Source organism: Phoxinus phoxinus (genome assembly GCF_949152265.1).
Source record: "Phoxinus phoxinus genome assembly, chromosome: 9".
Lineage (NCBI taxonomy): Eukaryota > Metazoa > Chordata > Actinopteri > Cypriniformes > Leuciscidae > Phoxinus > Phoxinus phoxinus.
Window position 1 is genome coordinate 7648705 of NC_136884.1, and position 27066 is coordinate 7675770.

Sequence of the window (27066 nt, forward strand, 5' to 3'; positions counted from 1 at the left end):
AATTGAAAATCCACCCGGTGCTCATGTGCTTTTCTATTAGCAAAGACCCATTGACATGCAGCCACTCATATCCGGATAATAACTTGAATATCCGGATAATATCCAGATCCAGATTGTCCTTACATTTGACCACATAAATGTGTCTCTGTTTTCTGTTTCTGTCAGATAAAAATCTGATCTGTAATCCTTTCCCCTTGTTGCAAACAAATCCGAGGAAGCTAATTTCCTGGTGCCTTTTTGAGATGTTGCCACAGAATGTCCTTGTTATATGGATTTGTTGTGTGTATTAAAGCAAGACTTTGAGTTATTGGTGTTGTCTTGTGTTTTTCTGCCTATTTAGGAGTTTTAATCTTGTGTTGGCATTGCAGCCGCACACATTTTTAACTGTTCTGTCATCCATTATGAGTAAGTTACTGACAAATTCAATTAGGGTGGAGTAATGATGACTTATGCAACTTGAATAAACAGATGTTTTCAGATCACTCACATGAACAATGTGTTTCAAACCACTTCTCAGTGTGCTTTGAGAGCAATGCAATTGCAATGCATAGATGCAGTTACACCGTCAAGCATCTAACTGATAATTCCAAGATCCATAAAGTGGATTATTGTGGCCAAAATCCCCCTCTGCTCCTGTTGTTTCCTCGGGAAGACATCCATAACCAAGTAAAGCATTTGAGCGAGCTTAGCACCCCCACCCTACCCCTGTTCAACATTACCAACAAGTGAGAGGGAATGGGAGACAGCTGGTGATACATCACACACACACACACACACACACACACACACACACACACACACACACACACACACACACACACACACACACACACACACACACACACACACACACAGACAGATCTGAGTAATGCCACACCTATCTGAGCTGGTTAACTTCAGCTAATTGTATCAATGATTTATGGAAAATGGAAAACCTGTCTATGTATTGTAAGAGAGTTCCTATGTGTATTTCAATCAATACCACTGCGTATACATGATTCATTCTGTCAATCTTACATGAGTTACTTTTAATCATGAAAGATACATTTTGTTTTTGACATACATGCATATATGTGTGTGTAAATCAATATTTTTTTGTATACTGAAAACAGAGACTCTATTTATTGTTACTCAATATATAATGCTTTTGACAGAGGGAAGAGAGGAGGACAACGTCCTCTATAAATTCCTTCAAGAGAATGTGAACTGTTTAAGAATGTAGGTTTAGGACGAACTGGAGGTTTCAAGCGGGTCCCTGCACCCATGGAGGTTATGGCATACATAAGGGTTAGATTATGACTGTTAAATATGGGATGTTGTAAATTATCTGAGGCACTCAAATGCAAGGCCTCAGATAACTACCGAGCACAGGTCCCCTACTTCCATCACTCTTGGTAGAAGACTCAGATAAATGGCTCTTTTTTGTATCTCTCTCATGTTTCAAGTTTTAATCTGCTGCTTTGAAAACAACTTGTGAATGATTATTTCTGTAGTCAAGGTCAGTAGGCATGGGAAGAGTCTAGACTGAGAGTCAGATTAAATGTTTCCAATTTAAAAACAAATGATGTACATCAGGTGGGCATATTATGGGATGTTGAGGAAGACCAATGTGGATGAAGATGAACCAGAAAGTGTATATGATAAAAAAAATCAATCTATCCATCTATCCATCTATCCATCTATCTATCTATCTATCTATCTATCTATCTATCTATCTATCTATCTATCTATCTATCTATCTATCTATCTATCTATCTATCTATCTATCTATCTCAAACAATGGCTTACAGCAGAACTGATCTGACCTGACATGAATATTTAAACAGCATTGTTCTCTGGAGTAAACATGCTGGAATGTTTCAGTGCCCTGATCAAAGCTCGGATAAGATGGCCATTTAAACAACAAAAGCTGTGAGTGTCAGCGGGACCAGGACCAGAGGCCCGTCACACAAGCTGAAACCGTAGAGTGTGTGTTCCTGTCAGCATGCGGACATGTGTCAGAACCAAAGCAATCGCAGCAAGAGATGAATAGTGCCAGATGTTGCATCTTGGATCGGAGCCTGGAAAGATGGCCTCCAGACATCCAGGGAAAAGAGCTTTCAATCAAAGTTAAGGCAGATGACTGAATGTTTTACATCTGTCAGTTCTTCAGTGTCCTAAATTAATTCAATGAAAATAAGTTTGTCATTGTGATTGACAAGCATTTATGCTGCTTTAGTGCGGATTATTGTACTTGCATGGTAAAATGATTTGCTTATCTCAAATTGTACAACATGACCCTATACATAATGCAATTTGAGTCTTACACGCTTTATTGATGCATACACAGAACCATCAGAAAATGCTTTGTTTATTTCGATATTTTGGCCTTTCCAGCATTGGAATGAAATGAGAGAGAAAGATTCTGATGTTTGATGTGATGGCTTACCATAATTTATTAATCTCTTCTCCAATTATTTACATGAGTTGTTATAACTTTCAGAACAAACTCTGAGCAGAAACAGGCAACGATATATTATGCAGAAAAATCAAAACAGAATAGACAGCTAACTAAACACAATATAACTTATTTACAAAACAATCTCACAAATCATAATGTTCATATTGTAAAATGGCCAAAACTATAATTTTTTTAATTTAACAGTAGGCCTACTCATTTCACATGGTTTCACATCTTTTAAAACACTGTATGCATTTAACATGGCACCCAATTAACTACCATCCAATCATAATCAGCCTCAGCTTACCTCATTAAATATTTATGAACGTTCTACAATCTGAGGAACTTTCTCTCGCTGTGTAGTTTATTTAAATAAAATTAAAAATCGAACAACGACGGAGACACCGTTAACTGGAGTGATAAAGACAAGTTAATGTTTGCGTTATGTGTCAAAAGACACCCAGAGCGAATTTACATTACGACATTTTTGGTGTTATTAAAACAAGTCGCCTAAATATGCACGGTAAACACAAACGTACAGTATGAAATGGTAAAATCTGAAGGATTAATTACTAACTCGTGGTAAAGTATGATTAAGAGGTGAGAAGTGGAACTAGTTAACCAAGGATTACATTAACACAGAGATCATTTAAAGTGTGAAACGCTTATCAGATACTACGGTTGCACTAAAGCAATAGGTGCGCTATAAGATATTCTGATACATTCAGTTGTTTATATTGTTTCAGGTTAAGCAGCTGATTCATCTGGATAAAAGCACATCTGATTTGGTAAGTTACTGTTGAATTATACTGTATGTGAGAAAGCAAAAAGATTGGCAATGCTCAACACATGCTTGCTATATTTTTTGTATATTATTTGCTTTGTTGTGTGTGTGTGTGTGTGTGTGGCCCAACTTTTCATTTAAACAGATGGGTGTTGCTTATGCTTTATGTTGCATCTGCTATAATAACATTTTGTGTCAATATTTGTTCAAATGTCACTGTTCAGTCAGTTATACAGTGGGGCAAAAAAGTATTTAGTCAGCCACCAATTGTGCAAGTTCTCCCATTTAAAAAGATGAGACAGGCCTGTAATTTTCATCATAGGTACACTTCAACTATGAGAGACAAAATGAGAAAAGAAATCCAGAAAATCACATTGTAGAATTTTGTATGAATTTATTTGCAAATTTTGGTGGAAAATAAGTATTTGGTCAATAACATAAGTTTATCTCATTACTTTGTTATATACCCTTTGTTGGCAATGACAGAGGTCAAACGTTTTCTGTAAGTCTTCACAAGGTTTTCACACACTGTTGCTGGTATTTTGGCCCATTCCTCCATGCAGATCTCCTCTAGAGCAGTGATGTTTCGGGGCTGTCGCTGGGCAATTCAGACTTTCAACTCCCTCCAAAGATTTTCTATGGGGTTGAGATCTGGAGACTGGCTAGGCCACTCCAGGACCTTGAAATGCTTCTTACGAAGCCACTCCTTCGTTGCCCGGGCGGTGTGTTTGGGATCATTGTCATGTTGAAAGACCCAGCCATGTTTCATCTTCAATGCCCTTGCTGATGGAAGGAGGTTTTCACTCAAAATCTCACGATACATGGCCCCATTCATTCTTTCATTTACACGGATCGGTCGTCCTGGTCCCTTTGCAGAAAAACAGCCCCAAAGCATGATGTTTCCACCCCCATGCTTCACAGTAGGTATGGTGTTCTTTGGATGCAACTCAGTATTCTTTCTCCTCCAAACACGACGAGTTGAGTTGGTACCAAAAAGTTCTATTTTGGTTTCATCTGACCATATGACATTCTCCCAATCCTCTTCTGGATCATCCAAATGCTCTCTAGCAAACTTTAGACGGGCCTGGACATGTACTGGCTTAAGCAGGGGGACACTGGCACTGCAGGATTTGAGTCCCTGGCAGCGTAGTGTGTTACTGATGGTAGCCTTTGTTACTTGGTCCCAGCTCTCTGCAGGTCATTCACTAGGTCCCCCCGTGTGGTTCTGGGATTTTTGCTCACTGTTCTTGTGATAATTTTGACCCCACGGGGTGAGATCTTGCGTGGAGCCCCAGATCGAGGGAGATTATCAGTGGTCTCGTATGTCTTCCATTTCCTAATAATTGCTCCCACAGTTGATTTCTTCACACCAAGCTGCTTACCTATTGCAGATTCAGTCTTCCCAGCCTGGTGCAAGTCTACAATTTTGTTTCTGGTGTCCTTTGACAGCTCTTTGGTCTTGGCCATAGTGGAGTTTGGAGTGTGACTGTTTGAGGTTGTGGAAAGGTGTCTTTTATACTGATAACAAGTTAAAATAGGTGCCATTAATACAGGTAACTAGTGGAGGACAGAGGAGCCTCTTAAAGAAGTTGTTACAGGTCTGTGAGAGTCAGAAGTTTTGCTTGTTTGTAGGTGACCAAATACTTATTTTCCACCATAATTTGCAAATAAATTCATTAAAAATTCTACAATGTGATTTTCTGAATTTTTTTTTCTCATTTTGTCTCTCATAGTTGAAGTGTACCTATGATGAAAATTACAGGCCTGTCTCATCTTTTTAAGTGGGAGAACTTGCACAATTTGTGGCTGACTAAATACTTTTTTGCCCCACTGTATGTCCTTAACACACTCTCCAAATTTGGATTGCATCAGAAAATAATCAGAAAGTTCACTTCTCTCATTCTATGACTGATTATAAAAGAAAATACTTTTTCTAATATGCAGGGGAGCAATTGTTCCAAATTAATAATTTCAACTTCAAAAGTTGATTCATTTTTATTGAAACAGCCATAACCCCTTCCTAACCCTCTCTCGGTTATCATCTTCTACAAATTGCGGATGATATTATGTTATATATATATATATATATATATATATATTATGTGTATATATATATATCCCATTTTACCATTCAAATCACTTGATTGATTTTGACAGTTGTTTGTCTCCTGGTTTGTATCCTGAAAAATACGTTTAAAATGCAGTGGAAATGCAAGTCATCGGTTGGCTTGACGTACAAACAAAGAAACAGGGCATCGGTATTATGTCAAAGAGTACATGACGAAATTCAGCTTATTCAGATTCAAAAATCTCAATGTTGTTTGATCTCCCATGTCAAACAGCACACAACAAGACTGCAGAAAATCTATATTGACATGAACACCTGGAACACATTTTCTGTGAGATAAACAGTTCGCTGTTCAAGGGAAACTTGAGCCTGTTTGTGAGAGTAACACTTCTGGTGCCGGAACAACTATTGCTTTTATTAACATAAATATATTAAAATAAGTTTAGGATGTCATGCACCTGAGGATATATGACATCATATTATACTGTATCTAGGTCATTTGTAAGTCGCTTTGGCATCTGTAAAGTGTAAATGTTATTTACAGCACCATAGAGCGTTACATAACAATTCTCTGTCTGTTTAGGAGAAAGTTCCTCAATCCAACCCAAAGTATGTAAATACAGAAAAGGTGGGATGGTTGTATTTTCACTGGAGGCCGTTCAGGTTTAAACCGAGTATATCATGTGCAGTCTGAACCTTTGTTTGACTTTTTTCGAAATTTGGCCCTTACAATTGAAGCAAAAGGGGTGTTTTTGTTTTTCTGTGTAAAGTTATATCCAATTTTGTTGCGCTATATATCCAATAAGGTGTATCCAATTTGGAGTTGGATATTTTCTATTGCATAGTGTCTTTTTAAAATGTTTTTGTTGTTATGTGCAGGTGTTACCCCTTTAATATTTTAAGTATTGTTTTGAAGTGAATGTCTACAATATTCAAGGTTCTCTACAAGTTAAATTCAATTGAAAGCATTTTTGGCTTGATGTTGATTACTACCAAAATTTATTTAGCCTTGAATTTCAATAGGAATCCACTTGACTTTGAACAATAGTTATCCACACAATCAGGAGTGCTTTGCGTCGGATTCAATTGTTCATGCAAATTTGCACTATTGACTAACAGACAGGTGCTTGGTTTGAATGTGACCTTGACGTTTTTCTTTTTTTTTTTTTTAAATTTGGCCCGAAAATGATCTACAGTGAGGCACTTACAATGGAAGTTTTTCTGTGTGAAGTTATATCCAGTTTTGTCGAATTATATCCAATTAGGTATATTCAATAAGGTGTTGGATACCATAAACATGACAAGAACAACTTTAAAGCTCAAATAATACAGTTAACTTTAATAAAATGTTACCAATCATTAATATAAGCGCTTTTTATAAACTTATAAGATTCACATTTGTCAATTACTTCAGTTTCATGTTTTACAGTAGGTACAGCTAGTTGACACACTGTAAAAATGATATGATCAATAACTTATTACAGCATGTTTTACATTGTTTTAACTCATCAATTTTAACCTTTTTTTTTATAAGTTATACAAGTTTCAACTAAGTCTAAAATTTCTCAACTAAACTAATGTATTTTAAGTTGAAATGACTTAAACATCCTTGTTGATTTTACTTAAAAATTAATGACACCAACTTTTTTTTTACTGTGCAAAGAGGCCATCATCATTTTTGCCCAATTCTGTTAGTCGCTCGGAAAACGACACACTTCACCTTTAAGCAGTCTTATCCTATCAGTTGTGTGAGCAGTTGTAAGAGAAAGGCCCGCAGACAGAGGTGAACCTCCTCATATCCTCATACTTGATCCGTCATATGTCTTTCCACCCCTTACTGAGAACTGTGGTGAAGTTTTGTTGGCATATCACTCTCTTTCTCTCTGGGGAACAGTAGAAGTGTGTATGTGCGTGTTAGTTGTTTGCGAGTGTGTGTGTCTCTGTGGAACTCTGGCTGACTCACAGATCTGCATACCGTAACACACACAGATCCTTTTCCCACTGCACCGCAGTCTTGCCGAGCATTGCAAGACCCTCAGACCCGTCTCACACACACATGCCTCACATTACGGCTGGCGTCTTCACCGTTCGCTGCATGTGTCTGTATGGGATACAGCGGTGGTCGTACAGGGGTCGGAATAATCCGCTTCTTGGAAAGTCTGCTTAACGTCAGTGTGAGTTTTAGTGGTTGTGGCCACGTTTTAAAACTACAAAATGGCTGATCTCGAGTGGTGGGCCAATCGTAATGCTTACGCTGTCCAGCAGAGGGCACTGTTAGTCCAAAATCATCAGGAGTGGATTCAAGAACCAATATTTCTCTTTTTCTAAATTGAGGGATGTATAAATGCTATCTATTTATGTTTATTTAATCTTAACAAGTTCATTATTGTACATATGGATCGTTACTTTTCATTTTATGCATTTAAAGTGAGATGGTCCTGATTGTTTTGAGAAGGGGAAAAAATTTGAGCAAAAGAGTGTTAAATTCCCAAAGCCGGTTCTGAATGATAAATTATTACCGTTAAATAATTAAGCAGATTATGAGAGAGGGAAGAGAAAGGAAAACAGATGCAGGGGTCTAGGTCGCATGGGCATTAAGACAAATCACCATGACGACAAGCCTTAAAGTGCGTGGATCCAAATGACGCTTGCCAAGTTCCGCTCCGAAACATCTAAGCCATGAGCGTGCCTTCGTTTTGGACAACAGCATGCATCATGAGGGATCTGGGGGACGAAGGCGGACGGAAACCGCAAGGACATTAGTGCAATCATTCATATCTCTTGTGTCATTAAATAGATTTAGAGTTGGTGTTCGTTTCAAAGGCCAGATCGCATGCCTTCCATGTGTCGTGTTGTTGTGCAGTAAGTTACGTATGGCCATATGTACAGCGTGTTAGGGGTGCCAGTGCAGCGGACCTCAACGGACGTCCATAACTGGATCACGTTCAGCGTTACCCGACTGGTTCTCGCACAGAACAAAACCTCTCATTTATATCTTATGATTAGAAATCCCATATGGCCCAATGCGGACGGCTCCGTCCTGCTTCCGCGGCCTCGCTGATCGAATTTTAAGAGAGTTCTGCGCTTGGCACCAATCATGTGACATTAACGCCTTCACGACCATGTTTTCCGCCCCAGAGGAAATACAAGAGGCCTGCAATAAATCTTGCAATCACACAATAGAAAATGCAGAATATGTAAACATAAGTTTTAATTGGAAACACATTTGCTGCTCCGCAGCCGAGGGAAGGCAGCTTTCAGTAACGTCTATACAGACTGTAAATGAGTAATTGCCTCAGCCTCTCTCAGCCTGTCTCCATTTTTTAAATTCTTGACAGCCCGCTAAGGAGAGAGAGAGGCTGCATTTTGTGCGCGCGGGGTCCGCTCTGACCCCTCTCGCAAGCACAGCCCTCAGGGACGCGGGAGGAAGCCTTATTATTTTCTGTGAGGCTACAGAGAGACCCGGAGAAGGACAGGTGAAGAATAAGCGAATGAAAATGAGATGGGGGTCCCAGGTTGAAAGGAGACCCAGAGAGGCTGACATCACATGCTTCATCCAGTCTGAGAGGGGCTTTTTGGCCCCATGCCCCATTCTGTGTTGCAGGCGCTTACCGATTTATTTCAGCAAATGTGTTTTTGATAAGTCAGCAGAGATTACATCCACTGATATCCTCTCCTGTTTCAAACCTCACCATTCCTCCCACCCAAATCCCGCCAGTCTCTCAAAAATAGTCCTGGCTGCATTTCAGTCTAAAATCTAAAGAGAAATTATGAAATGAGAAATTCTATTTGTAAGAAATGTTATTAGTATGAAGCATTTTTTTGTTGTTGCATTGTGACATTAATTTCATAACTGTTAGGCCAGTTTTGCACATTCTGCACATTCTTGTGTGGTATTTTTCAATGGTTTTCAATAATCTGTACAAATGAAAATATTTTATATATATATATACATGCAGTATAGCCTACCATTCAAAACTTTGGCATCAGTACAATTGAAAAAAAAGAGTACTTATGTTCAGCAATGATGCAATATTGTGTTACAAATAATTTATATTATTTTAAATAAATGCTGTTCCTTTGGAAAAAAAAGTGTATTTTATATAATTATAATGATATTTCACAATATTTGATCAAATTAATGCAGCCTTGTTAAGCTTAAGAGACTCTTTTAAAATAAAATAAAAATAGTACTGATCCCAAACCTTTGACAGTTTTGTCTTTATTTTTTCTATTGAAAACAATAAAATATTCCAAGGCAGTCTCATGGTTAAGCATAACAGGCCTTTAATTAATTGGTCTAAATCATTACAAAATGAAAAAGTTGTTGATCAATGCGTTTCGACTTAACACGGGAATGGCTATAATCAACCAACTCAATGAAACAGTGTAATAATTCCCAGTCCCAGTTGTTCAAAAATGAAAAAAAATATTTCATTATTTATAAATTGTATATATTTGGAGTGCTTAGTTGTCATGAAAATAATGAAACACACACACATATTTATAAATGAAACCTTAATGACCTTGAACATATTAATTCTCTTCTCTTAAATGGGCTAAAATATGACACGGAAATTCTTCTTGAAAGGTTTTTGTGAGATTTGCTTTCTTACTGTATTCTCCAGCATTCACTGCCTCTGGTGACAGAAAAGGAAAGTACGGGGTCAATGTTTCGTTTAGAAGGCTAGATGGTTCTGCCGTTGCTATGGACACAGTGCTTCTGAATGATTTGCCCATTGTATTTGCCTTCTTTAAAAGTGATGGCGATTTTAAGAGCTTTATTGATGTGCTAGAGGTACAGATTCATCTAGCTGTCAATTGAATTATCATTATGAATAGATCCGTGTGTGTATATAACGTGAATACAGAGGTGGGGTGGGGGGGTTTCATATTTAGAGAGCCCTTTTTAGGCTCATACTGTTTCTAGGCGTACATTTTAGGCTTGGCATAACTCTTATTTCTTTTTCATGGCATCACAAACCCGGTTATGTTCGCCAGCACTGTTGCCTTTTGTTACTTCAGCTGTGCGCTCAAAATAAAGACCTGTAAACCAGTTAAAACTTAAACTTAGCAGCAATGGAAATTACCTTGGCATCTGATGGTTTCTCGGCCAAGGGTCACACTCGTCCCCTTGGTGCTTTCAGCCAATCAGATTGACACAAGCAAAGTCACTGGTCGCCAACCTTGTCACTCAAACTCAAGGATGGAACTATATGCAATAATAATTCTCGCATAGTTGGCCAACTTCAAGACATGGAAAATACAACAAGAACCCATTAGTACGTAACCGATATCATCTCGACCTTTTCACACAGTTCCTAGCGTGCTTGTGCAGTCGAGCCCAGTTGTCAATGGGCTGTTTGTGCGCTGATGTCAGATTTCGTTCCTCGAGTGTGAAGGACAGTCTCATTTGTTCTTGTTTATTAGATATCAAATGTAGGAGCACAAATGGCTCAGTAGGTTGCCATTTATATCACACTGGTGTGCTACCATGCGCGAACGCTCTCTCTCTGAGACCAGATTTGCTTGATCGGGCTTTCTCAGCTAGAAATGCGCGTCTGCCCTTTGTATCCATGTGTCCATGTTTTCCTCTGTCTGTGCGTCTTTGATTCCAGTGGCAGCTATAGATCCGACCATAAAACCCTTTCCTGTTTTCCCACTCGTACCCCTGCTGCTGCTGCAGTCGGGTCAAATAAAAACGGCCGCACACACACTACCTCAAACCCTGCCAACCCTGGTCCGGTGGGGCGTAAGCCAGAAGACTCCACCAAATCAAGTCACTGAGTGAGGCCTCATAGAGATTAATGGGTAAGATGACGTTTATGAGAAACAACACGGTTCATCCGTACTTGATGAGGACGATGAAAGCACTCAACATTGCATTGGATTTCACTTCACTTTGATTTTCTTCCACTGGATCTGATCAATAGCATCGACATGGAACTTGAAGACCAACCAGCTGTTAATGCAACTTAATTGAGCAATTTATCTTTCAAATCTAAACACTTAAAGGGACAGTTCACCCAAAAATTAAAATTCTGTCATTTACTCACCCTCATGTTCCAAAGCTGTATGAGTTTCTTTCTTCTGTTGAACACTAAAGAAGATGTTTTGAAGAATGTCGGTATTGACTTAGAAGTATTTTTATTCCTACTATGGAAGTATACTGTCAAATATTTGGTTACCCACATTCTTCTCTCTTCACACACTCTTCTTTTGTGTTCATCATCTTGAGGGTGAGTAAATGATGGCAAAATTTTTCATTTTTGGGTGAACCTTTAACCACTATCTTCTGTTGTTGGACAGAAACAATTGTTTGTTGGTTTTTACTTAAAAGAATAGTTCACCCAACAATAAAAATCCAGTCATCATTTATTTACCCTCATTTACAAACTTATGGCTGACGCATTAATTTCTTCTGTGAAATCCAAAATAAGTAGTTTTGAGTCTAAACATGATTGGACCCCATATACATTGACCTCATATATATCTTTTTCATTGTGTTACACAGAAATTCAAACAGGTTATGAATTAAATGAGGGTGAGTACATTTTGACTGAATTTTCATTTTTGGGTGCACTATCACTTTAATATAGATGATTAAAATGCATATAAATGAATCTCATTTCATTTTCTATTAGACACATTTTCTGGAAGATAGATGGTGGCGTACAGTGTTAAAGGCCATTTGTTTCTACAAAGCGCCCAGTATTGGAGGTTATCAGGAGAAGGAGCCAAATTAGAATGGATTTGTCACAGATTTAAGCATGTGAACAGCTTTCTCCCAGACCGCAGACCTCCGTGCTTAATGTCCATGATCAATGTCCCTAGACAGCGCTGAGAGATGCTATTCATCGTCATTACTGATGCAGCTGTTTACGCGAGTGCATGTTCTAAATGGAGACACGTGGAGTCGAACGGAAGTTTCGTACGCTTTTATCGCATTTCGTTCATTTCCGACAATTTCTTATCTAGTGTCACCCTAAAGTTAACTTTGTTGGATTTTGTCACTTTTACACTATAGCTATTCCAAACAGGTCTCCCGAACTCTCCTCCCATTCTCATTGGTCGAACAAACAGATGTTCCTCCCCTAAACTCATGCTATTGGTTGAGCCATTGTTGCTATACTGGCCTGGTCAAGATGTCCAAACAAACAGAGCACCAAGCGGATCAATCTACATCTAGGTTATAGGTTTTTTGAGCTGGGATAGAGATTTTTTACTATTGATTTTTCTTTCTTTCTGAGTTCGAGTTGACCATATGCAGTGATGATTGGGTCAAATGTTATTCTGTTTTGTAGTAACTGTAGTGAGGCTTATGTCTTTGGCACTATGAAGAGATCCATTTTTACATGCTATAATTTAATTAGAGAGTATGACCGGCTCTTTTCCGTAGAAACTCCATGCATTTTAGATAGAAGACTGAACTCCTGTCAGCTCATGGTATCAAATGTTAGATATTTCTAATGGATCAAGAATGAGATTTGGTTTTGGCTCAGCAGTTTTTGTGAATCTATATTTTATGAGTAGAGGGCTTGGGTTCACTAGTCATATCCTCTAAATCTCCTCACAAATGGATAATTCATATATTAGCGTATTAAGTTTTGCTTAGAGCCATCTTTTGAACACTTTCTCTCTCTCATTTTCACACCAACTAAATGAACTGAACTCTAAAGTCAGACTGAATCATTTCTGCTCAAAAAGCTCAAGCGTGAAAATACCCTCAGAGGCATATTAATTTTACAGTGGCACCATTTAGAATTACACTTATAATTCTTCACACCAACATGTGTCCTTTTTCCCATGATCTTTATGTTTAATAAATCCTTGATTTTTGAAGTTCACGGACAAAGGATTAGCTGTAAATCACCTTGAAATCTTTTTAAGAGACTGAGAAACATCTCGTCATCTCCACTTCCTCTCTGTGAGATCTCTCGATGCGCATCGCGTACAGTTGTGTGGCTTGAGCGTTATGAAAAACCTTCACTGAAAAGGATTTATGGATCACAGTTGTCTGGAAGCCAAAAGTTATGCTGAAAACGAAAGCTGATACTGAGAGAAATGCCAAGTGTTTTGCTGAGGTGGAGCGATTTTTACCACACCGGAGCGGATCGGCTCACTGGTTTCATTTGCGCTCACCGGGGACAGGCGATCGTTTAATCCCATTCCGACATTTGCCGGGGAGGAAGTGTGATGTGCTCTTTCGAAGCACGAGCTGTGACAGGAACACAGACAAGAGATTCTTAATGGGCCCGTGGGGAGACAGGGATACGAGTTATCAATCAGAGATGAACAGAGAACCAACACAGTTTAATCATTAACACACACACACTCTTTCAAAGATGCAACTGTATACGTTACTGTGTACCTCAAAAGCATTGTATACTTAATCTTAGTAGTGCACAGACAGGAAATGTGCTGCATACACTGTTATTTAATCACTGTTCTGCAATGGAAGGCCATTATATGAGCGGTTTATGACAGATGTGATGTGTGCTCTAAGTGTTGCTGTTTTCTCTGCACATCTAATCCAGATTTAGCATATCAGACCTAATTTTTATATATTACGTTTGTTCATTTAGCAGTCTCGTGCTGAATTACTAACTGTAAGAAAGAAATACCCCCCCCCCCCCCCCAAACAAAACCACAAGAGACACCCAACAATTATGAAAAGATAAATTATAAGATAATCAAATGAAGAAAGATTATAAAATATAATGAATGATTTGGCAAATTTGACCTTTTTGAACCATTGAACCATTTTCTTGTATTTTAAATTATTAAGTTACTTGTTACATTTAACCATATACTATAAAACAAATTAATAATTGTCATTATAAATTTCAATAAAAAATTATATAAAAATACATATTTAAGTAATGCGTTAAATAAATAATACAATTCTAATTATAAAATTTGTCAAATTATAAATGATTATGATGAAATCATATTTATAATTAAACATTTTATGATACTAATCTTTTCTGTTATTTTTAAAGGTCTTAATGCTTTCATTTTTAAATGAATACATTTATTTTTGTTTATTTAAATGGCAAATTAAAATGGATAAATACTTTATCTTACCAAAGGTCATTTATTTAATTATATCCTATATTCTTTTATCACATTTTATCATTTTAAATTAATATAGTGAATTCCCTTTAAATAATATCCTAATTATAAATAATAATGATAAAATAATTATTTTCTATGATACATTCTATGATTTCAGTCTCAGCCCACCTACTAGAGTGTTAGTAGACGTGGCTTAATTATACATTTTATATCTATTTATTTAAAAGTGATTTCTCTATTTATTTTTTTATTAATAAATTGATTTCTTTTGTAAGTGGCAAATTAGGAAAAATTGTGTATTGTTGGCACGTTGAGATTTGCTTTGTTTTTGCTTTGAGATTTGGTCTCTCTTCTGTAGAGTAACCTCAGTGCTCTTCAGATTTAGACAGCGCTGTTAGAGCAGGACAGGGCGCTCAACACATGTCCCTCGGGACCCCCGGCTGAATGCAGTGACCTTGTGCTGGAATTCAAGAATTTTAAGTTGTATGTGTGTGTGCTGAATCTGATTTGTCTTTGTTCACAGAGTGTGCTGAATCGACACAGTCGTGTCAGACATAGTGAGCCATCGATCCAGTAGTGACACCCCTGATCCTCGGTACACACACACACACACACACACACACACACACACACACACACACACACACACACACACTCGGAGGTTGTGGGTATGTGCTGAGAGCTGCAGAGGACTCAAAATCGCTGAGACAGTGAGAGTGCACACTCATGTATGGATAAAACATTGCTTCACGCTGCAGAGAATGAAGCATGTCTCCAGCCTGCCAACGCCCCGCACAAAACCTGCAGTGCTGCTAGGGCGGCCACAGAGACAAGAAAGCCCTATTAGGATGGGACTGGGTTTCTCTGAGGAGGGCAGGTAAATTGGTGACACATTTTGTGATTTTAACAGTTTCTGTCTCACAACCCCTGTAAAATTTTACAGGGAAAAGTACCTATTATTATTTTTTAGCTAACTGTAGCAGTGGGACCCAGGTCCAGTCTGGGTCAATTCATGTTCCGGTCCCATCCGGACTCTGTCCCACTTCCTTGTTGAATCTCCACTGTCCAATATAAGCAGTGGGACCCAGGTCCAGTCTGGGTCAATTCATGTTCCGGTCCCATCCGGACTCTGTCCCACTTCCTTGTTGAATCTCCACTGTCCAATATAAGCAGTGGGACCCAGGTACAGTCTGGGTCAATTCATGTCCCGGTCCCAAAAGTTACAGAGTGTCTGTTTACACCAAGTGCAAATAAGCTGCCTTGTTGGCAGAGGCTATTTACACTAACTCCGCCCACCATTGTATGTTTGAGCCAGACAAAATAACAAAAGAAACCAATCTGATAACTGGAGCAGTGGTGTGGCAGTAAGGCAGGTGGCACGAGCTTTTGAGTATATGCCTTTTTCCTAACTCATTATTCTCCCTTATCCCATTGCATATCAGTTCATATAGAGGCATTTATTTGAAGTAAAATGAACAAAATATTCAAAAAGTGGAAATAAAGTACTTAACGGGTATTTAATTGTGGGAATAAAGTGTTTCTCGTTTAGGGGAGGGCTTTAAAAATATATACAATAATTTGTATTATTTACAAATATAATAATATACACTGAATATGTTGTAATTGCATACCGTTTTATTATGTACTACAATGCACTGAGGTAAAAGTAGTATTATACTACTAAACTATTACTATACTGTAATTTTCACTTAGTGTAAATTTAATGCTATTTGCAATTAGCCTCTGCCTAAATTTAATAGTTAGTAAGGTAGTTGTTAAGTTTAGGTATTGGGTAGGATTATGGGATGTAGAATATGGTCATTTAATATTTGCTTTAGAAGTACTAATAAACAACCAATATCCTTTAATATGCATGCTAATATGCAACTAGTTAACAGCAAGAATTAAACCCTAAAATAAAGCGTTACCAACATTTTTTATTATATTAAATGAATAACTTATAATGTTAATTAGTAGTATTTATAAAATATTTAAAAGAATAATATTATCATATTAACATTACTGATCCCCTCTTTAGATTCCATATGCCAGTATGTGTGTGTATTTTAAGCATTAATGCACCTGCTAAGCCGTCACCTCTGTATCACAGTCCGTTCTCACCTCCCCCGACTCGTACAGCTCTCGTTCCATCTCAACATAAATTTAACACAATTACCCACCTCTTCACACACACATACACACACCAGTGCCACATCAGCCTCTCTCCACATGATATGGAGTCATTTTCTCCTGCTAGGCAGTAATTACCCCAGATAAGGGGCAATTAGAGCTGGTATTTGGTAATGACCGCCACTGGACATGTTTAATTACAGACTGCTCTAATGCAATGTGTGATTCCTGTGATAAAGGGATCTCGCTTTGAGGCAGAAGTGAGAGAAAGAGAGAGGGGGAGAAAGTGAAATCACTGGACAAACTCTATAGGTGAAACCCCAGAAAGGAATGAGAAGTTCTGCCACAACAAAAGGGCAACCGGGGCAGGTTGACAAACATGAAATTTAATTTTATTATTAGCCTATTTTTTTTGTGTGTGTGTGTTCAAATGTACATGTACAGTAGGGTCCAAATGTCTGAGACCGGTTTTAAAATCAAATTTAATTAGCGGTCTCAGACTTTTGTTTCTCACTGTATGTATAATGTTATAAATGCTATGGCGTTGTAAAGCTAAAGGACGCATCAAGTGAGTGGATAAACAAAGTAAGAGCGCATGAAAAGGACAGATGAACTTCTCTGTACAGGTGTATATGTCAGTGCTCAGACTGATTCCCGCGTGCACCCCGTGATCCGCTCTGGGTCGCGACCTCGAGGGCCGCCATGGTGATGTACTGTGATGTGTGCATCAGCGAGACAAAGGCCAAGGGTCGAGTCACATGAACAGGGAAAGAATCCGAAGCAAGCTTGAAAGGGGACCCCCGTCTACGGCCCGTCTCCACACGCGTCACCCGGAAATAGTTGAGAAAATCTCAGCACACATAAACTGCGCCTCTGCTAGAGCAATCAGACAACTGTACTTAAATCTCGCTCTATTAATAAATCATTACTCTCACATCAGCACCCGGCTATATAAAATCATTAGGGCTGTGACACTGAATAGGGTGTGTGAATGACACCTCAGCAGGGGACGTTCTATGATTTCAGTCTTAGGGGGTCTCACTCTCAGCCCAACGTGAGCATGAGTAGATGTTGCTCACAGAAAATATTTCGAACCGTGAGTGTGAGAGGTCATGAGTTTGAAATTAGCTTGATAGGCAACTTTTTAAAATAATTCATGTACAGTTATTATTCAAATAAACTGATATTTTTCATGTTATGGCCGATAACTGTTAAATGACCAATTTTAGAATACAATAATGTTTTAAATAAGGTAATAAGCTAAAGTAATTTAAAAATGAGCATGCATATTTAAATATCCAGTATCGACCGATACCGATAAATTGATGATACCTCTGATTTTATGAAAAGAGACAACATAATGTCAAAAACAGATATTCTTAAGGGTTCTGAGATTTAATTTTACTTTATTTTATTTTATGATTAGTAAACAGGGCCTCCTTTTAAGTTTTTGGATTGGGGATTTAATTTTATTTGTTTATTCGGGTGTTTAAATGTGCATGTGAGACCACATTAAAAATAAATTTGGAAATATACATATAGTTTTAGGAATTAATTGTATATTTGTATTGAATATTATATTGTTTTTATACATGTATTAATACAGTTGTAAGGGTTCTGGGTTGAAAGAATGGTGCCGACACTGTCTATGCGCCTCTGTAGGTCAGAGCTGGCTTCTTATCAAGCTCTGTTTGTGCAGTTATTAGTGTTTGTGGACAGTGGGGCCTCTAGCTGTTCTTGTAAAAGGTATAATGTAACCGGACATCTGATGAAGACGTTAGTAGAGAGTGAGTTCACCGTGTGGACTGACGGTAGGCCCCCTGACCCTGTGAACTTTAACCTCGCCTAAGTCCCAAGCTCCATATTTAGATCTCTTTTCTGGTAGTTCCCTTGGGAACCTGATTTGGAGGTATGCGTGTCCAACCCTCAAACGCTTGTACGGCTTCATCCTATTCCTCATCTCTTCTTTATCTCTCCTTGCGCCTTATCTCTGTCTTTCTCCCTCTCATTAGCATTCATTAATATCTGTCATATTTCAGGCAGTTGTGTTTTTCTTGTGACAGGCTGTAATTCGGCCTGTCTTTGTGCACCCGGATCCATCCCCACCCCCAAGATGCTCTCTTCTCCACTTCTCTTAAATCTGCTTTCATCTAGACAGGCAGATAAAACACTTACTGAGATGCAGATCAGTCATTTTAAGTGCTATTAAGGTAATGATGTTATTCTTTGTGACGGGATGCCTGACAGAGGATGGAGTTGTTACGATAAACCCCTTGTGCCGTGCCCTCTTGCGGTCACGTCAGGGCTCAGTTTTATCCAAAGCCATGAGTCAACGCTGCAAATGCAATGCCAAAAGACTCAACTTCTGCCCCTGTGGCCTCATTTAACTTTTATTGTGTTAGAATGGCGGGCGACAAATCACAGTCATATGAGTTAAGGACAAGCTAAGGACAGTCCAAAGAGCATTCTAGCCTAGGATTGCTATTTCCAGCACATAGTCTCACATTGTATCTTGTTAAAGGAGAGATTCAGTTGCCTTATTTGAACAGACATACCCACTAGCACACTGCTGACAGAATTATGCTTGTTCTACTCTTGATTTCTGTGGTGTGGTTCTTGTTGATTCCTCTTAATAATGGATGTTCCTTAGCGGTTCCATTTTAAGTACTTTAAGAATGAATGTCATATGTTTTTTTTGTAATCAGTAAAAAGAAGTTAAAACATTAATCCAGAAATGGTCTACACTGGTCTTACTGTGTGTTTTGGATTCATTTCAAACGAATTGACTCATTAGAGGAAATTGTTTGGTATACTGTCATTGTGCTGTAAATGTTTGATTCACTTAGAAAGAATTCAATTTTATGTTGTTGGTTTTTAAATGTTTTTGACCTAGAGTCGGTCTACACTGGTCACGCTTTATGTGTCTGATTTACTTTTTTAAAAATTGACTCAATTAGACTAATTTGTTTGGGAATCGGACTACTACACTGATTGTACACTCTATGTTTGATTTCACAATTTGTATGTTAAATGTTTTTAAATTGCTAAAAAAACCTCACTATAGATTTCTTTGATTTAGAATCGATCTACTCTGGTTACACCGTATGTGATTTCACTTAATTTGGGCTTCAGACTTAACTGGCCCTGTCCCAAATGGCACCCTAAACTTTCCTGGTCTTCACATTGAAAACATTGATCTTTTTCGTGCTGAAGATTTGGTAGTGGTGTTGAACCGAACCGAATGTCATTTGGCTTTTGGAAATGGAACCAGTTCTGAATAAGAACCGGAATTTCATTCCCAACCCATACTGTAAATTGCAAAGTGACAAATAACTTCCTAAATATGGATACTCTATGATTCTCCTCTCTCTGTATAACTTACATCAGTTGTGTCTATAATCTAAGGGTTGTTTGTTTCGTAATTCCCTGGCTAGCAGAGCAGGTCAGATTTTGTTCTCTGGAATTAATCCCAAAGATGCATCTCAGAGTAACCTGGGAAAACCCTGACGAATTTCCGGCAAATTTGAGATTTGCTCTGCAAGTCCATTTGGCCAAGAGCCCATTCAAACCCATTTCCAATTTTTCCAAATTGAGGCACCCATCACAAACGTTGAGGCGGGCTTTACACGATGACGATGACGATAGCGCTTTGCATACGTCTGCATACGTCATCTCCTTCATCGCTCTGATTGGTTTTAGGTCTATCCAATTGCGCCCAGAGGCATTTGAGCGACGTCTGTTGGTGACGCCCCTTCGGAAATGGCCTGTGAATGAACCTTCCCCAATATATGGGCCAATATCTCATCACCCTGTCCAATTAACATTACAAACAACTTAATAAAAATCCTTCATCCCACCTTTTCAGAAGATGTACAAAATCCATCGCTTCAAAGTGAGGCTTCGTTCCCATTTGAACTTGCTTTAATTCGATTATTTCATCATTGTTGTCCTGATATGATCTGAACCATCCTTTATTCAGCTGACCTTGTTAACAAACATCATGTTCTATGATTGATATGAGTAAGACTGCTAATGACCAGTGGTTTGGATTTTGGAAAAGGGAAGAGTACATGAAGGGTTGAGTTGAGCTTTATCCCCCCAGTTGTGCAGTCAGCGTAATAGAGTTGAGCGTGGGATCCCTGGTCACTGAAGCCCACGATCTAATTGGCTCCTTTGTGCAGCTCATTGAGCTGAAAGGTGTTGAGTTGCCCCTGTTAAAAGTGTGAAGTTTGAAAGTAAGTGTCAAACTCAAGACAGATTGCTCAAGCTTACCTCTGCGTTCTCTGTGGCTGTTAAAGGAGTAATGGGTGGATTTGGCGGAAGAAAGTCCTAATGCATTGACCAGATGACAAATTAGGGCCGTCCAGGTCTTGCTTTCCAGAGGGGGGTTACTACTTTCTGCTTGCGTGTGTGTATCGAATGGATCTTAGTTCTTTTAAGTCCTGTGTTGATGTGTCTGGGATTAGTTAGACGGATGACCTGCATAAAAGTGCTGCTGCAAAGACCATTTGATGTCCTGGTCTGTGATCGCTCAACCATTTGTGACCATTCAATAGTGTGTCCCCATTGCTTCCAGGCCCTACTCTTGAACTCTAATGACTGTACTTTTATTTCATTACATTTTTGATATACTAGCGCACACTATATTTCATTTTCTTGGCGGCTTTTTAAGTCGACAAAGTAATAATTAGCTGGCCCTTGTATCCAAAGCAACTTGAAATACACTTATTACAGGGACAGTCCCTCTGGAGCAACCTAAGGTTAAGTGTTTTGCTCAAGGGCACAATGGTGATTATTCTCGGTTCATTTTTTCTAGGGTTTAAAACTCTTACCAGTCCAGATCAGAACTACTTGGCTTCACCACTTTAAAAGTAAGGGAGCAAGTTGCTTTCTTTCCAAGCTAATTGCAAATGTATATATTGTGGTATAATGATTTTAGGAGGACGCAAATCAAATCAGTTTGTGAGCCCAGCAGACCAGGAATTCACTGGCTCCTGTATTTTTGTGGAAGACTGACAGTAAAAGTAAATTGATGGTACGGTTGTCATGGAGATTTGAACACCTGCTGAGTCTTTCCAAACAGGTGGGCATACCACTGTCAATCAGTATGTCGGCACCATCCCGAATGTACTTTGAATCTTGAATTTGGAAGGCCCCCCCCACCCCCCACTATCTGACATATCTAAATCAGGAGAGCGTCCGAGCGTGGCTTTCTAGGAGGATGTCATGTTTTTTTAAGTAGTTCATAGTCATGCATACATTATTCTTATGACATGTCATGATGCCTTGATATCTTGTAGATGCATACTACTGTACTGTGCTAATGGATGCTTTCTCCATTTATGATGGGAAATTGTTTCCCTTCACAGTCGTAATGCTGTTTACAGACATACAGGAGCTAGAAAACCCAATTTCAAATCTGTCATCAGCACGAAAGAATTTTCCATGACAGCTCTATTCCCTGCATGTCAGCATGGCATCTCAGATTGCCAGTCAGTTTAATGGTGTAAACTGTTTCCTGGACTGCCATCCGTCTGCTGTGTATTTTATTGGTTGTTTCATGCACGGGCCACGGAAAACAATTCGAGTGGGTCGAACTGATGAATGATGACAAATCTTAGTCAGAACATCTGCCAAATCTTTAGATTTAATCCATTCAAGTGAGGTGGAGAATAGTCAGCCAACACGTTAAAGAGCCATTGTTTGGCCATTATGGAGAAACAGAACTAGAGAATGGAGGCAGCCTGAGTCAGTGTCCCTAAACTAACGTCAGATTTGTAGGTTGAATAAAAGGCCAAAGTGTCAAAGACCTTTAAAATGCCTTTGTACTCGGTGGGACGCCATAACAGGGATCCTTCCCCCTCAAAACTGTGTGGTCTGATTTGCTGGCTATCCTTCCCTTCACTCTCCTGACTTTCAGGTGGTTGTCATTGTCCGTCCATCAGAGCTCGGCTTGGGTTGGGTCCAGTTTCTAAAACATTGATTAGGCCTAAGCCTGTAATAATAAACAGTCAGCTGGGCTCCGGTGGACTTGTGTTAGTGTTTCTTCCATATGAGGTAGATAGCAAAGCATGCTGGGTAATAGCTCTCATATGCGACCTCTCATTCCAGGAGTCCTGTAGTCCTCAAGAAATTGATGAGTGATATTCGATGTAAATATAGAAATGCACTTTTGTAACAATTGTGGTGTAAGAAATACAATAATTTCTAGGTAACATTAATTGGTCATAGTCATTAAATACTGTAGTAACATCAGATTTGCAAACGGCAAGCTGATGGGTTCCATACCTGGGAAAAGCAAGAACTGATAAAAAAAAGTCTACCTTGAATGCAATGGCGCTTTGGATAAAAGTGTCTGCCAAATGCGGAAATGCAAGTGCTTCTATGAAGTAAGCTGTTCCACAAATTTGCCCCATTCACTTCCATTGTAAGTGTCTCACTGTAATCTTGGTTTTTGCTTTTGAAATGAGACAAGACATTTTTTTGGGTGGTAATCAACATAATATCTCAAAGATAGTTGATTGAGATTAACTGAACCCAGAATATTTCTTTAAGACAGAGACGATTTTTTTCCAGTCCACTGGGCCCATAGGGTTGCGACAAGGCATTGTACAGTACCTGGTTGCACTTTGTCTTGTTATGTAAGAACAACCCCTGAGGCCTCTTATGGCTGTGATCGTAATTTAAAGCTACATATTTTTATGTTTGAGACAGCCATAAATAACACACAATATGCGTGATCTAAGGCCTGTCAGAGTTGCGCTTGAAGTGTTGGCGTAACAATGCAGTAAATAATGTTTGGTTGATCAAGCTTTTTACTGAATAGCTTTGACACAATAGGGATAAACAGAATTAGATCTCCCATCTGGACTACATTTGTTTATCCTGTCATTATGTGTCCAAGCCTATCAAAAAAGTCATATACGATTACCTATTATGAAGCTAAAGCTTGCATAATTTACAATGCCAATGTAAAGCCATTCATTTTGTGTGAAAAGAGAAGTAAACAAGGCTGAGAGCAACACATATTTATATTATCCCTCTAAACTTTTAATTGTCGGCCCCCCAGTGCAAAGCAGGAGCCAGATGATTAAAGCCTCCAAGAAACGATTCCTTGGCTTGGGTCGTGTCTGATACTCCAAGACTGCTAGTCTCTACCGAAAACCATCAAAACCCATATTAAAGCCTAGTGTGGTGATTTAAAATAACTCTTTTGCGTGTTTATGAGAGCTGACATGATCTATTTATGGTTTCACAGATATTATTGAACTATTTAAGGGTGACTGCTAAGACTCTAGTGGCTTGCGTGAATGCTTGGACGCGAATGATCTTAAAATAGGGCTATTTTCTTTTTATCACACGCTAGCGTAATTATGCAGTCATGTAGTTACAGCAGCAAGCCTCGGACAGGACTTTTGGTGACCCATGGGAGAGCGGCATTCTTTTAAGAGGCTTTTTACGGTGAGTGAAATGCCTTTTGGGAGGTGCTCCAAATAATACATCATCGAACCCCACAATGTTTTGAAGTTGGGGGGCCCCTGGTGGTCCCTCGGGCCCTCCCAATACCTGTGAGAACGACGCGTTCATTCCCTGAAGTCTTCAGCTTGATTGAGGAGAATGTTTTCGGGTTAAGTGCTCCGAAATGTTTGTGGTTTTTAATTTGGAGTTCTTGACGAGCATCCAAACAATCTTGCGGCGGCCTCAGAATAACTTCCACGCTAGTGAAACCTGGTATGTAGGGAGAGAAGATGTCCCTCCGTTGATTTCCCCGCCGCATGGTTAAGCAATCGCGGCTAGTGTTGAACCATGGGAAAGGTAAACACTTCCACTGAAGTTCCATTATGAGATTTTGGCTTCTGTTATGTCAGCATGGGTTGAGTGAGATGAGACAAAAGCTTTCTCGGTTCATTAGCCATTGTTTTCATTGCTAAATGCTAGGGTAAAATACTTTCTACCCTTGTTAAAAGCTTTAGCATAAAAGCGTAGTTTTTACAGAAATAATATACTTTAAAACAATATACTTGAGTGCAAAATGAATGTAATGCTTTCGGAATTCAGAATTGCATGTTATTTACAATTGAATCAAAATGTATTGTGGTTTAAATTAATATTAAATGGAATTAGTCAAATTTTAAAGTACTTTTTTGACCCACTTACGTAGAACTTAAGTATATTAAGTAAATGGCATTATTTCATAATTACTTCTATTGTCTTTTGAAATATTGTACTGACTAGCATTAATGGTAAACTAAAATACAATGTAATGCATGTCAGGTATTTAAATATATTTGTAATTACACATTTTAAATGATGTTGTAATTTAATACATTTAAAATATATTAACTTATATTATGATAAGACACTGCAGTTGAATTATAATCAAGCACTTCGAGACAAGACATCAAAGTGTACTTTAAACAATATTTTAAAGCATAATGGTATAAATTGTACTTTTTAAAGGTATACTTAAGTGGGTTAAGAAACATAGTCATGAAAGTGGCCTTTTATTTCATTAATATATTATCTGCAAGTACAGTTTTTAAAAAATATATTTTTTTAAGATTTGAGGTGCACTACAAGGGCACATTAAATACTAATATTCAATTAACTGCATGCCATTTTCCCAAGGGTAGTCAACATTCTGTGGTATAAAATATGTAAATAAACAGAAAGCAATTCAGAATACTTCTGCTAAGTAAGTTAGGTATAAGAGTGAGATGAGACAAAAGCTTTCTCGGTTCATTAGCTATTGTTTGCATTACTAAATGCTGGGTTAAGAAACTGTAGTTAGCATTCTGTGGTATAAAATATGTAAATAAACTTACACAATGGAAAGTAATTCAAAGTCGCTCATTCTTTTTGTCATTTGTATCTTGGCATGCTATCGCGTGTTAATTAAAAAGCTCTCTCAGGTAATCACGGCTAATTGCTACTATGTAATTAAATGCATAAGTACAGGAAAACTAAAAGACATCAGCTTTATGGAAGTAATTATGTTTGCTGTAGTGACATGCCATGGAAAACAGGAACATGTTTGCATATCATGGTCGTAATTCATCTTTAATTTAGCTTAAAATGTTTAATAATTAGTGATGTTATTGTCTTTCTTTCAGTAGGGACTAGCATCACTTTTCCTGTTTTCTTTAAAAGTTTGTCTTGTGAATGATGCTGAAGAACTGTGGTTGGCCGAGACAAGTAATTCATGTAGGTAAGTGAATAAGCCAAGAGCTCTTACACAGATGGCATTAATATGTTCTTAAGAAGAATCTGAATTAATGTATAATTACAGTGGTTGCAGCGTGAGATAATAACACTTCAGCGTGCCTTTAGAACGGCTGGTGTTAAATCCCTAATGCTGTTTAGAAACGAAAAACCTGCAGATCCAGAACTACGGCGCTTAAGAATGTCGGTGTTTTATTGGACGATGTTTGAAGTTATATGATTACGAGCTGAAGTTGTAAATGTGGGAAAGAAGGCTGATAAAACCAGCCTATATTTTTATGTTCTTAACCTTTTGCCTTTGACGACGGTGTTGATTTATGCGTTTGTCTTGTTTTCCTTCGGATCCAGAATCAAAGGCTTACAGTGGATCCGGATCATTGACCTGTCAATGAATAAAAAATGAGCTTTTTCTTTTGGCCCGACACACTTCTAATTAATCACTTGTTAAAGCTGTGCTTAACACAATTTCTTTGGAGACAATGGCACTGTGTTCCTTGGTGTATGAGCTGCACAACAGCGGCTCAGTATGTTTACGGCGCATATATATTAGTTTTCTTTCTAAATGACAGTGCAAACCACAAGCATACAAGAAATGGAAGATTCTCCCAAGGCCGTGTGTTTTTGCTAACTGAGCGTGACTGCCAAGACCCTTAAGCAGAGTGTGAAGGAACTGCGTTTAAGGAAAACAAATGGTGACTGGCAGCCATATGTATGTAGCAGCTAAACAAAAGTCTTTTCCGTGCACGCTCCTATGTGTAAATAAGGAAAAATGCTGTTATTTCCCCAGTTCAGTTCGGCAAACCCTTCTAGACCTCTTTTCCTGTCTCATTGCGATGCGATCGCCATGCGATTGTGGAGGCTTTTGTGTGTTTTGCAGTTCCCTGAATGCAGCGTCAGCCGGTGCGGCGTGATTGGGCTGTTGGGGATGGTGATTGAGTTTGAAATGGAGCAGGTCAGCCCCAGGGTATCTGAACAGGCTTAATGGACCTGTTTGAGACCTGCAGGGGCCATGAGCAGTGGGGGTCACCATAGGGTCATGTTTACTCAGAGCCTTCCAGAGCGTGCCGCATGCCAATCCATTTTCCCCCAGCCTGAGCAAGTGCAGCGCCGCATCTGGATGCCATTGGGGGGGTTTGGACCTATGCATAATCCTGCCAGGAAAGCAGAGAGGAGGTTTCAGTAAAGCGCATTTTGAAAGCGGGAAAGTTTGCTTATTTCAATACACTGGTGGGTTTTCGGTACAAACGACCCTCTGCGCTGCTTTCCGTCAGATTTCTCCAACGCTCTCGAAAGTGACATATTTATAGCGATGTGTGCTCTGGTTTGAGATTGCTTAGGCCGGCT

At 38.7% G+C, this 27066-nt stretch overlaps 1 protein-coding gene across 1 annotated transcript in view; it reads left to right on the top strand.

The window, feature by feature from the left end:
* Positions 1-2837: 2837 nt before the first annotated feature.
* sema3aa (sema domain, immunoglobulin domain (Ig), short basic domain, secreted, (semaphorin) 3Aa) overlaps positions 2838-27066 on the top strand; it is a 95653-nt gene continuing 71424 nt past the window's right edge. Inside the window, exons 1-2 of the mRNA XM_079623670.1 lie at positions 2838-3040; positions 3187-3228. The gene's annotated coding sequence lies outside the window, so the exon portion shown is untranslated. The remainder of the gene's footprint in view (positions 3041-3186; positions 3229-27066) is intronic.